Source organism: Sinocyclocheilus rhinocerous, unplaced genomic scaffold (genome assembly GCF_001515625.1).
Source record: "Sinocyclocheilus rhinocerous isolate Xijiao unplaced genomic scaffold, SAMN03320098_v1.1 scaffold285, whole genome shotgun sequence".
NCBI lineage: Eukaryota > Metazoa > Chordata > Actinopteri > Cypriniformes > Cyprinidae > Sinocyclocheilus > Sinocyclocheilus rhinocerous.
In genome coordinates, this window is record NW_015630288.1 from 866,415 (window position 1) to 878,533 (window position 12,119).

Here is a 12,119-nt window from a genome sequence, read left to right on the forward strand (position 1 = left end):
CGCAACTATAACGACATGTGAATAATCCCGCCCACTCTAAAGCGGTACTGAACTACAGTGGAAACGCAAACCGAGCCGAGCCGTGCCGTACTGAGCCGTACCGAGCCGAGTCGTACCATGCAGTGGAAAAGCGCCATTAGATGTAATAGTGTGAATAAGCACCGCCGTGAAGATCATCAACGCATGATTCTACACTGCTGCCTGTTTAGCCCCGCCCACTGATTCACGCATGTAGTGTTTACGAGAGAGGTGAATACGCAGGTCTACGCAGAAACCAAACGATAAAGATGCTCTGAAGACAACAAGAAACTGTGCAGTGCCAAGTTGTGGAAAAACAGTGTTTGCATTGCCTTCCTTCTGATCCCAAAGTTAGGAAAGAGTGGATGAACTTTATTTTTAAAGAAGATCCAGACCGCATCAATAAGAACTGGGTCCTTTGTTCACTTCATTTTACCGCGGATTTGTTTACAAACAAGGCACAATTCTATGCAGGATTTTCAATAAGACTGAAACTAAGGGTGTTTTCACATATAGTTACTTAGCTAGCTACTTAGGGTAGGTGTAAGGAGGGCTTTATTGTACCAATAAGGTGGCATCCATTTAATAAGAGTCTGACCTACTGGAAAATTTGGAAGAAGTGGACAGGGAAGGGGGGTGATGAGTTGGCAATCCTTGATCATGTCACCGGTCAAGACATTTGCAGAACTTTAACAAAGCATGTGAGTCAATTTAAAAAAATTAAAAAGGGAATATTATGTAAAGTTAATTCAACTTGCTTTTTTCCTCAGATAGTATTAAATGTTTCTTTGCTACTAACTTTATATTGCTACTATATTGTTTCGCTGCTTTCATTGACACACACAAGACGCTGCACGCTAGGGCTGCACAATATATAGTTTCAGCATGGATATCGTGATGTGCGCACCCGTAATAGTCACATCGCAGGATGTGTGATGTTTAGTATACTGCTCATTATATTATACTGATCGTTTTCTTTGCTCACACACAGAAGCCGTGTCTACACCGGACGTGTCGTGCCATCCCGCACTGCAACAAGTAGCAAATCATTGCAATTCATTTGAACTTTATGTCAGTACGTCATAAATAGAACGATGCATCAGTTTGCTGTTGGTGATTTGTCAGGTCACGCCGCGCCGCATCCAGTGTAGACAGCATCACTGATTATAATTGGTTTATAGTATTTTATAGTCCCCCTCGGTAAAAAACAAAAAACGCGTCCCGGGCCCCCCTCTCCCTCACCGGGCCCTTGGAATCGTCCTAACCTTCCCTCCTAACCTAGGGTGAAAACACCCTAAAAGACTATGCTGTGCCAACTATATTGGATCCGATGTCGCAACACAAGTGTGAGTAACTGTTTTCATTATGTGGTCACTATTGCGTTGTCTCTTCTTACAGATCATTTTATGCATCAAGTTATTTATGTGTTTTTGACCTAAATCACAGCAGCGTCCATCTATGAGGAATGTACGCTGTCAAACAGACACAACTATTAGCCAATCATAGCAGTGGGCGTTTACGTCCAAGTCTACAATCCGCCACACCTATTCAAACAGAGTGTTCTGATGAGGGGGATTAAAAACAGGACAGAAAATTGCTCATTACATCTAAATTATGAAGTATCTAAATTATTTTGATGTAAAAATCTTGATAACATTAAAAGTGGACTTCAGAGAACAGTACAAAATAAAACAAAGGCAGTTCATGACCCCTTTAATAAACGTTTGTTAATTGGCTGTTGATATGGACATCAGGGCATATGCGAGATATCGTCTTTATATGATAAAATTACTTAGCCATAGTGTACATGCAAAATGTTTGAAAGTGTATGGGATTTAGCAAGCAAGGTGAGGAAATGTAGAACAATTATAAATCTGCCCAGAACTGGCCACCCTCCAAAGTATCTGGGCAAAAAGACCCACAGTAAAGGAGGCCATCAAGAGGCCTACGGCAACTTGAAAGAGTTACAGTCACCATGAACTAACCGCATACACAATCCAGACTAACATGAGAGACATGACTACAAAATGTAAAGGACAGAAACGTATTCCACAGTAGAGCACTGATTTAGAGTTCGGCTTAGGCATGTATGCAATAAAACAATACACAAAAATGTATGAAGTAAACAAATGTTTAAAACGTGGCCAACCATTATCTAGGGTTGCCACCTTCAGTGAGGCAAAATAAGGGACACCCATACACGACCCCCCCCCCCATTCTGAACCAGTAATCACGTTTTTTTCAATTCTGCATGGATTTATTAGCATTACTAATAATAGAAAAGCAATTGTTATAATACCTTCACATACCATTTACTTTATTTGTTTAAGAATTTACTTAACAGAACTGTTAAGCTGTTAGACAGTAAACTAATGAAGATGGAAAATGGGAGCTCTGTGCGCTCAGGCACTGACTGTCAAAATAAAAGTTCAGCAAACCGTCAAAATAAAAGTCCCTGACACATCAGTCGATGCCAGTAAATACAAACAAACAAATAAATAAAATGAAATGAAATAGGTCAACGACTACTTTTAAATATATTAAAGTACAAAACAACAACTATAAAAAACAATAAGGAATCTGAATATTTTCAGATATCTTATCTGGCATGTTTTATTCCAGATTAAAATGCAAAAATGTTTAAATTTAATATTTTTATTTTCAAAAAAATTATTTACGGCTAAGTATTTACAGTGTTTGCAGTGCATGTTCACTATTACGATTTTTTTTTTTATTACGTATTTGTTTATTTTTTTGTATTAGCGAATACCAGCACACGTCTAGGATGCGGATGTAAATTTACTGAACCTATAAAACAGTGCTGCACCAATCAGAAAATTTGAGAAACACTATGATCAGCCGGTACCAATCTGGTCACCGATATTTATTTTTATGTTCCAGTTAAGCCTACATGCTGCAGCAAAATACACCACACTGCGAAATAACAGGAATTATATGTAGTGAAATGTTAACACACTATCATTATGTCTTTTTTTAAAGCTTGAAACCAGTTCTGTAATGGGCAAAAACTGCTGAACAAATGCTTTAAAATATCTTCTTTTGTATTTCAAAGAAGTAGGAAACCCGAGGGAGTTTGGAACCACATGTGGAAATTTCTTACATTTTTGTGTGAACTTCCTTTAAGATTCTGGAGTACTTCTAGGTGACTAAACAAATGCAAGCAAATCTGTGACACTGACAATGTTAATTCTTTTGTGCAAAAGGTCAGATTTTCTTGCTTCCACTGAAGCAAGTAAGATGCTCTTTGGAATATTCGCAAATCATGCTGGGATAACATGGATCATCAGTTTTGCACAATCTCACAGAGTCCGTGTCAGCCTGAGCGCAAACTGACATTTTAAATAAAACCAGCATATAGCAAATAAGAAATATAGTTATTATATACACAATACAAATTGTATATTCTGACAACTGCTGAAATGTATCATGGTACAAGGTATTATTGATACTGTAATCACTGAATTTAAACTACATTACAAAACAAGCTGAAAGATTAAAGAACTTGTTATTGTGAGTTTTAGTTACTTGTTTGAAAAAGATCTCAAAATAACATTTAGAAAAAAAAATCGAAAAAAAATTATATAATTTGAATATAAAAGTCATTCTGGCTTAAATTCTGTTTTACTCAACTTAATTTTTTACTCACTCATTTACTCACCTTAAAGTCATTCCAAACCTGTATGCATTTCTTTCTCTTGTCTAACTCAAAATATGATGTATTAGAAAAAGGCTGAGTTTTTTTTCTCCATCCTTGCAATGAAAGGTTGTTTGGGACCCCAAATACATTCATTGCATGGGCAATGACAGCTGAAACACATTTTGAAGAATATTCACAAAGGTTTGGAACAACATGGGGTTGAGTAATTGATGGCAATTTTCATTTTTGGATTAATTATCCCTTTAAGAAACTGGACACTTAAACTAAATTAAGGCGGCACTTTGTCGTAAGGCGAGCTCGGGCTGATTAGAAATTCCCCACGGAGCAGAAGGGCTTGGTCTGTATCTGTACTGAGACTCAAGATCATGACAGTGGGGCCTCACCATCCTTCAGGCTTTGGGGTTTAAGCAGGAAGTGTCAGACTGTCGTGAGACAGGTTCGTTTTACATTTGTTCAGATATTCGGTGCGGGTGACAAGACACTGGAGCAAAGTCACTATAGAGTCAGAATTACCCTTATAACGATATCACAGAGCTGTGGGACACTGAGGAACCAGCGATAGCCAGCATACAAGCATCAGTGAGGAAAGTTGACATTTACTAAAAGACTAGCACACAACCTGATTTAGAGTGCTTTGAATTTTCATCCGTTGATGGAAATTAAACCACAGTGCATTCCGAAAACCTATTAGCCAAGTTGTTTAATCTAGGCTTTTTCACTGTAGTTTCACAATAATCATGCATGTTAGTTATAAATAATACCAGCACACGTGAATCAACTAGGCAACCTCACTAATCAACTAGCTGTGAAGCAGCTGTTTAAGCAATAATGCCAGACCTGACACTAATCCCAGACCTTTTTTAATTAAAAATAGATTTGTGAGAAGACCCTAATAATAATAATAATCATCATCATCATCCTCATCCTCATCATCACCATCATATGAAATGAAGTGTCTTTTAATTGTTACATAATAAATTTACTGGGATATTGGAAAATTAAAATTAAAATGAAAAATAAGAGAACAAAAAGGTAAACTTTTGGGGCTACATTTCCAGCAAAATTAACTAGGTTGTTCCATGGTTCCTAGGTTGTTTTGATTTTAATTATCACTATTATTATTATTATTATTATTATTTTTCCCTGGTTAATTAAAAAAAAAACACTGAAAGAAGAAAGCCAAAATATTAAATTAAATGGCATGGATAAATATTACAGTCAAATTACAGTCTTAACTAGGTTGTTCCATGGTTCCTAGGTTGTTTTGATTTTAATTATCACTATTATTATTATTATTATTATTTTTCCCTGGTTAATTAAAAAAAAAACACTGAAAGAAGAAAGCCAAAATATTAAATTAAATGGCATGGATAAATATTACAGTCAAATTACAGTGGAGTAGAAGGCAACATCATTATGTTATTTACATAGAGATAGGAGAATCTATTAATAAAATCCACTGACTTTAGTAGTTGCGTTATATGCCAGTGGTGACAGTTGGGTAAAAGAATATGTCTGGTGCTCAGGAAACCAAGGTACAATTCTAATTCCAAAATTAGTTGTTCTTCAGATATTCTTCTTTAAAAGAAAAAAAGTATTAGCTGTATGTAAAGTGACTCACATTTGGTTTTTGACCACTGAAAATGTGTACAGTTTAACAATTTACTCATTCAGCCACACTGAGATCCCTATATCTCTGGATCCGAACCATACAGGGCCTTACAATGAAGATACCAAAAGTCAACAGCTGCTATAGTCAACTTTTTTTTCCTAATATACCTACCAATGTATGTGTAAAAATAAATTAATGATGCTGTCATCTTTCTAAAGTCATTTTCACCTGTAATTTGGCTCCAAATCTCAAGTGAAAATTGCCATTTTGCCAAAATATCCATCCATGACATTTAATATTTTGGCTCTTATTACCATTTATCTGTCTTTCTTCAGGGAAAAAAGCTGGGCAACATCCTAAATTTGGTTTGACATAGAATGTTTATATGATAGAATCATTATAACTCAACTAACCCATCCCTAACATTGCCATTTAATTTCCAAATAAAAGCAGACAAAGTACAACATCAGAATGCCCTTAAACAATCAAAAAACAATTATTCACACAACCCTAATTTGGCACTAATGTCATCTCGGCGTTCTCTCAAGTCTGCCGCTTTAGCAGTGAGAGTTTGCTATGAGCAACAAACCGTATGAAGTCAATGTAGCATATTATGAAATCTAGGTTCCCAGAGTGCTGTAACGTTAATAATTACCAGAATCAAAAATAAGGCCTAAATTTACATATCCTACGGTGAAATAAAGGCAGTTGGGCTAAGCATTATCCTACAGAGTCACAATATCGGAGTCATTTTGTATTCATTGCTTTTGGGAAAATGAAGGACATTAATGGAGTTTCTGAGGGATTTAACAGAAAGCACTGCACAGCAACTATGTTACTTTATAGCTAAGTTTCCACACTTTATGAAGAATTTCAAGCAGTAGTTTACAAAAAAAAAAAATACACATACATATATATACATATATATACACTTTCATCATTAACTCTGTTATGTTGTACACTTCTTAATCATATCAAAGACATTTTTTAAATATCGTTTACCAATAACTTGAATAATTAATTTATAAATATTACATTTTTGAGAGTCACACTATTTGCAACCTGAATTAACTTTGCAGTGTCATAAAAAGGTCAAATTATCATATTATAATTTTAAGAGACCGAATTGACCTTAACACACAGTCATGCATGTCTCCAGTTTTCCTCTCTATGACTACATTTACATTCACAATGTTCTGAAGCATTGTGTAAATGTGACCATCATTTTCCGACATTTACACAAAAGAAATTTTGTGGCAAAGTTTAGCAACCTTGAACCTGACATGAAGTCTGAGTGGCCTAAATCTTTGCCACCAAAAGTCCATTGTATCATTACACAACGTTGAAGTGACAAAAAGTTACGCAAATGCTGCTTTCAAGGTTGTTGTTTTTTTTGCTTTCCCCACGTTAAATGCACCACATGACTTTAACTGATAACGATTTTCTATTAATATTTGTTCTTCTAATATTTTAACAAACCTTCTTCACTCTTTTCTCAAAAAAAAAAAATCAAATAATGAAGAAAATTAAACAAAGCACTCAAAATTGTATCAATGAATTGCATTTGTATGTATTTTGAATAAACTGACTTTTTTTTTTACCTATAATCCATGCCTTCTGTATTCATACAATGGTTTTATGCAAAGAAATAAAATTTAATTTCAAAATCTGTTATTCACTGATAATCTTTCATTCCACTGAAGCTATGAAATCTCACCTGCACTGAGATAAAACAAAATGAAAAAAAAAAAAAACGTCAATTTCAATGAGATTTGAGAACGGCAGCAGGAAAAGAAAAATGACTTTAATTTGGGTCTGTTTGTCTAACAAATCTGATACGGCTTTATAAGACTTCAATATTACAGACAGGTGTTTCAGACACTTCTATGGTGGTTATGTTTGCAGCTTCAAAGTAGTCATCAAGTCATATGGAAAAGAGCTGAATGAAGATTCTTCAAAAACTCTTATTTTGTCAGTAAAAAATAACAGCATACAGCTTTGAAACAACAATTTCCATATTTCAATGAACTATTCCTTAAAAGTAAAATGGAAAGGGCACCCCACGTTGGCTTGCAACATTGATGAAAATGTTGTCAGTAAAAGGCAGTTTACCTTGTGGTGCAGAGCTCAAAGAGTCAACTGCTCGCTTCTACTTCCTCTCCCTCCTTCTCTGCTTTTCTTGAATTCAGCCGAACAAGAGTACGATCTGAAAACAAAAGGGTCAATGGGTTAAAAATTTGCCACTTGTTCCAAGTTACATGTACTGACATTGAAATGCAGTGGAAAATTACAGACCCCGGTCGCCTTGCATGGAAAATCCCTACATTTATTACACAAAAGGGGGAAAGGCAGGCTTCTAAAAATTTCCATGAAAATTATATTCTTAAATTAACAGTTGGAGGGCAGAGTGTGGGTTTATGTTTAAGGAGCAAATCCTGACCAAAACAGGCCCGATTTCACAATATAGAGCTGAATGCTACTTCCGACCAAAGCATTTACAACTCAAATAAAACCACTGCATAAAAAAAGAGCATTAAAAATGCAGTCTATCTGCTGCTTTGACACCTCCATAGTGATGTTGTTTCTATAAGAAAGCTGAGTCTCTGTGTTTTCAGATTTTAAAGGGGAAAAAAAGAAACAGTTTTTGAATTTATGTGGCTCCAAATTTCTGAGAACACGTAAAAAACATGGGATTGTTTCCCTCTTGTAAAACCTAGCAATAAAGTTTTATGGTTCTGAAAATGTAAAAAAAAAAAAAAAGTTTGATATCTAGGTCACACGTGACATCAGCCACGTAAACCTGAAGATCCATACACTAAATGAAGATTCCTTAGAATAACTGTTCAACTGAAGCACACAAAATGCTGAAAATCCTTTGGGAAAGAAAAAAAAAAAAACACTGAGTTAATTCTATCATTAAAGGGATAGTTCACCTAAAATTCTGTCATATATTACTCACCCTCATGTCGTTCCAAACCCATAAGATCTTCATTCGTCTTCGGAACACAAATTAAGATTTTTTGATGAAATCCGAGAGCTTTCTGATCCTCTATAAACAGCAAGGGTCCTACCACGTTCAAGGTCCAGAAACGTACCGAGAACATCAACAAAATAGTCCATGTGACATCAGTGGTTTAACCATAATTTTATGAAGCTACGAGAACCACGTCACCCCGAGCACCATTTTGGAGAGCATCAGGACGCATGCGCGTGCTCTCCTCTGAACGTAAACAAGTAGCAGCGCGCATACATGTTGTACTTCAGCAACACCACGCGCATGTGTTGTTTACGTGCAGATCAAAGCACGCGCATGTGTCGTACTCTCCAAAAAAGTCGATAGGGTGTTGCTGCGGAGAAGAATTGTTGAATATAGGGCTGTGCAATTAATCGAAATACAGTTTTAATTTCAGCCTGCAACAGTTATAAAAATACAATTATCGAGATAAAATAATTATTGCGCTCCATTCCGCGGCCCCTTTTTAGCAGTGCACTTGGTGATTATTCACGTAACCCTCGTCGGTTATGTAATAAATGAACGTAAACAGTTGAGAATGAAAACACGTGTACAACAGTAAATTGGATCCGAGCGGCTCTTAAAGTGACAGCGGCCTATATTCCTGCTGCCGACTGTGTGCTTAATATTAATCAAACAGCAAAAGACTAAATCACAAACTGCTCTTGACTGAAGGGCATTTGATTTTTATGCGCACAAAAAGTATTCTCGTAGCTTTCAAAATTACAGTTGAACCACTGATGTCACATGGACCATTTTGTCAATGTTCTTGCTACGTTTCTGGACCTTGAACATGGTAGGAGCCTTGCTATCTCTGGAGGATCAGAAAGCTCTCGGATTTCATCAAAAATATCTTAATTTGTGTTCCGAAGATGAACGAAGGTCCTAGGGGTTTGGAACAACATGACGGTGCGTAATTAATGACAGAACTTTCATTTTTCAATGAATTATCCCTTTAATGAAAATTGGCAAAATAACAAATACTAAGAAACTGATCGATTCATTTCCAATTCAACATTTCCTTTATCCTGGTAATATAGTTTGTAATGAACTTGACTGAACGTGGAATGAATTTTGTACTATATTATATAAGCGCTAAAGAGGCCTTTTTTTTTTTTTTTTTAGGAGGCCACTAAATATGTATTCCTTTTTTTGTTGTTGACATTTTTTCATTTGCATTACAGGGATAGGCTAGTTCATCTAAAAATAATAATAAAAAGATAATTAACCTACCCTCATATTGTTACAAACCTGCATGACTTGCTTTCGTTTGTGGAACAAAAATGTCTCATTGGGGTCCAAGGTTGTTTAAGAACATCTTTTGTGTGCCACAGAAAAAGAGTAAGTCATACAGGAATGTCATGAGGATGAGTACATGACAGAATTTTCATTTTGAATGATCCCTTTAAAGCCTCTTACGTGCTGCATGGTCACCTTTTCTAGAATGAGATGACGAGAAAACACCAGGTCAAGGATGCATTTGTCTCATTTGTGAATTCAGTACAAGTAAAGCAGACTTGTTAGAATTCAAAAATAAAGAGAACTGACAAAACTACATTTCCACATACAAAAAGGTTGTCCATCTAGATTTCAAGGTCTGTGATGACAGAAGCTGTTAATTACCCTCAATGCATTTGAACGTCTTGTTTACCAGCATTTCAACTACTTTCAGAAAGATGACATTAAGAACAGTAACATGCCACCAAATTTCAGAAAATGAAAGAAAATAAAACGTAATGCAAAATACAAATATAAAATATAATGTAAAACGTTTTAAAATGTAAAAAGCAGAACAATGTACTCTTAATAAAAATATTTTTAAACATTTGCTGACTAAACTTGCCCGCCCCACCCGTTTTTTTTTTTTTTTTTACAAAATACTGTTAAATATTTAAAATATTTGTGTTCCATGCAACGCGACTTGAAACTAATATGAAAAGCTGTCTTCAGTTCATTGAAAAGGAAGCTCCAAATATTCTCACTTCCCTCATGTAACTAGCAAAATTATTCAGACACCCAACACGTGTGACCATTAACATATGAGTGTTCAGCAGCTTTCTGTTCATGACACAATAACAAAACCCCATCTATTTTGCACCCACTGTCAGGTCTGACTTATTACAACATTTGCAGTTGAGCTTTGGAAGAAGAAAAAAAAACAAATCAATATGTGTGCGAAAGGAAAATGTCAGCTGGTAAGAGTGGCTTTTCATTTAACGATATTTTGTTTTCTTATGACACTGAGGAAATTTGCTGCGTTTACAGCTTGACTGATAAAAACATGTTAATATTTAAACGAACACAAAACCGCATGATGATGAAGTTTGCCTAAAAGGCATAAACACAAAAACAACCACAACTAACCAATCTATACACAGACTAAACCATAGCGGCAGTAGAAAGTGTCGAATATCAAAAAGACATCCCTGCAAGCAAAATTAATTGTAATTTCTTAATTTTTCGAAATATCAACCGACAGATGGCGCTAATTTCGCTGCAAAAACAAAAAAAAACCACATTTACATTCTAATTTAATCGAAAATAACGCCGTCTTTCAGTAATCACACTTTCATTACTCTCATCTGCATCGAACTTCACTTCACCAAGTTGTTTAGTTAACGACTGAACAGTTCGAGCCAACCTTTCTTTCCAGTCGCCAGAGAGGAGTAAAATTCACAGGAAAATTCAGCAAACATGGCTGCTGCGTGTGCTTTTTGTGTTTTCAGATTGTACCCTACCCCGTCTGATTTCAACTCCACAAATTTCCTGCAAAAGCCTCCGCTCGATCCAAACACACAGACAGCAGGACAGAAAGACTGATGCAACAATTCACTGCAACACAAACTCGCTGCAAAACTTTATTTCGAAAGCAGCTCCGCAAAAAAGGGGGGAAAAAAAAAAAAGAGAAAAAAAAAAATCAACAGATCATGCACTGCACAACACATTCAGATCACATTTGAGAGAATTGTGATGAGATCTTACCGCGCACACAAACATGAGCTCCGGATGATTGCGATCAAAGCGCCCGTTACATTGTATCATTTGTGAATGAGGAAAGACGCGGGTACTCCACTTTGTTACCTCCCAAAATGATGCGGGTCATGCGGAGAAATTTTCTGGGAATGAAGAAATCCTCCCCTTCGGATCTCAAAATGACGAAACGAGCGGGTCTTTCCGGGGCACTTTTTTTCTCTTCTAGAAACAGAACTCCCCAAATTTGATTTCAGTGAATTTGTCTGTTCTCTTCCTGATACGTCCACGCCACTGGCGGCCGATGCTTCACTGTTGGTGAGGTATATTAATGTTGCGGTCTGCCCCACGGACACATTCATCCGCCATCACGCAAGGGCAGGTTCTCAATTTGCAAATGCATTAATTTCACACAATGCCTTAATGTGGATGGCATCACGTCAGCTGGCCCATCTTTTGGGTTAGATAAGCAAAATAACTCAACTGGCTTCTATGTAATAGCAAATCTGACCGCGCAGAGCAAGGTGTTTTTTACATTTATGACCAAACTACTTTTTCATCTGCTTGGATGAAGAAAACTCTTCTGTTAGACTCACAAGTTACTTGTTTCACTGTTTGTTGCCTAAAGTTTAACTACAGTATTTTGAGCAATTTTAGTATAATTTTTTTTTTTTTTTTATATATATATATATGTGGCAAGTATATACATGTCTAGATTTACAGAAAAGTAAGATTATATCCACAGCGCATTTTTTCTGCACCAAAAACCATGACAAATTATGAAGTGAACCTCAAATCAAAGGACTTTTATGTATACTGTGCGGTTT

The 12,119-nt window shown here is 36.0% G+C and overlaps 1 protein-coding gene across 4 annotated transcripts in view; it reads right to left on the reverse strand.

Moving 5' to 3' along the window:
• Positions 1 to 11,860, reverse strand: part of LOC107739978 (zinc finger protein 618-like) — a 68,061-nt gene extending 56,201 nt beyond the window's left edge. For 2 of the 4 annotated variants that reach the window (XM_016552247.1, XM_016552246.1), the window contains exons 1-2: positions 11,305 to 11,853; positions 7,422 to 7,515 (exon numbers count right to left, since the gene is read on the reverse strand). The gene's annotated coding sequence lies outside the window, so the exon portion shown is untranslated. Of the gene's footprint in view, positions 1 to 7,421; positions 7,516 to 10,963 lie in introns of all 4 variants that reach the window. The other 2 variants (XM_016552244.1, XM_016552245.1) reach the window with 2 other exon arrangements.
• Between the last annotated feature and the right edge of the window lie 259 nt (positions 11,861 to 12,119).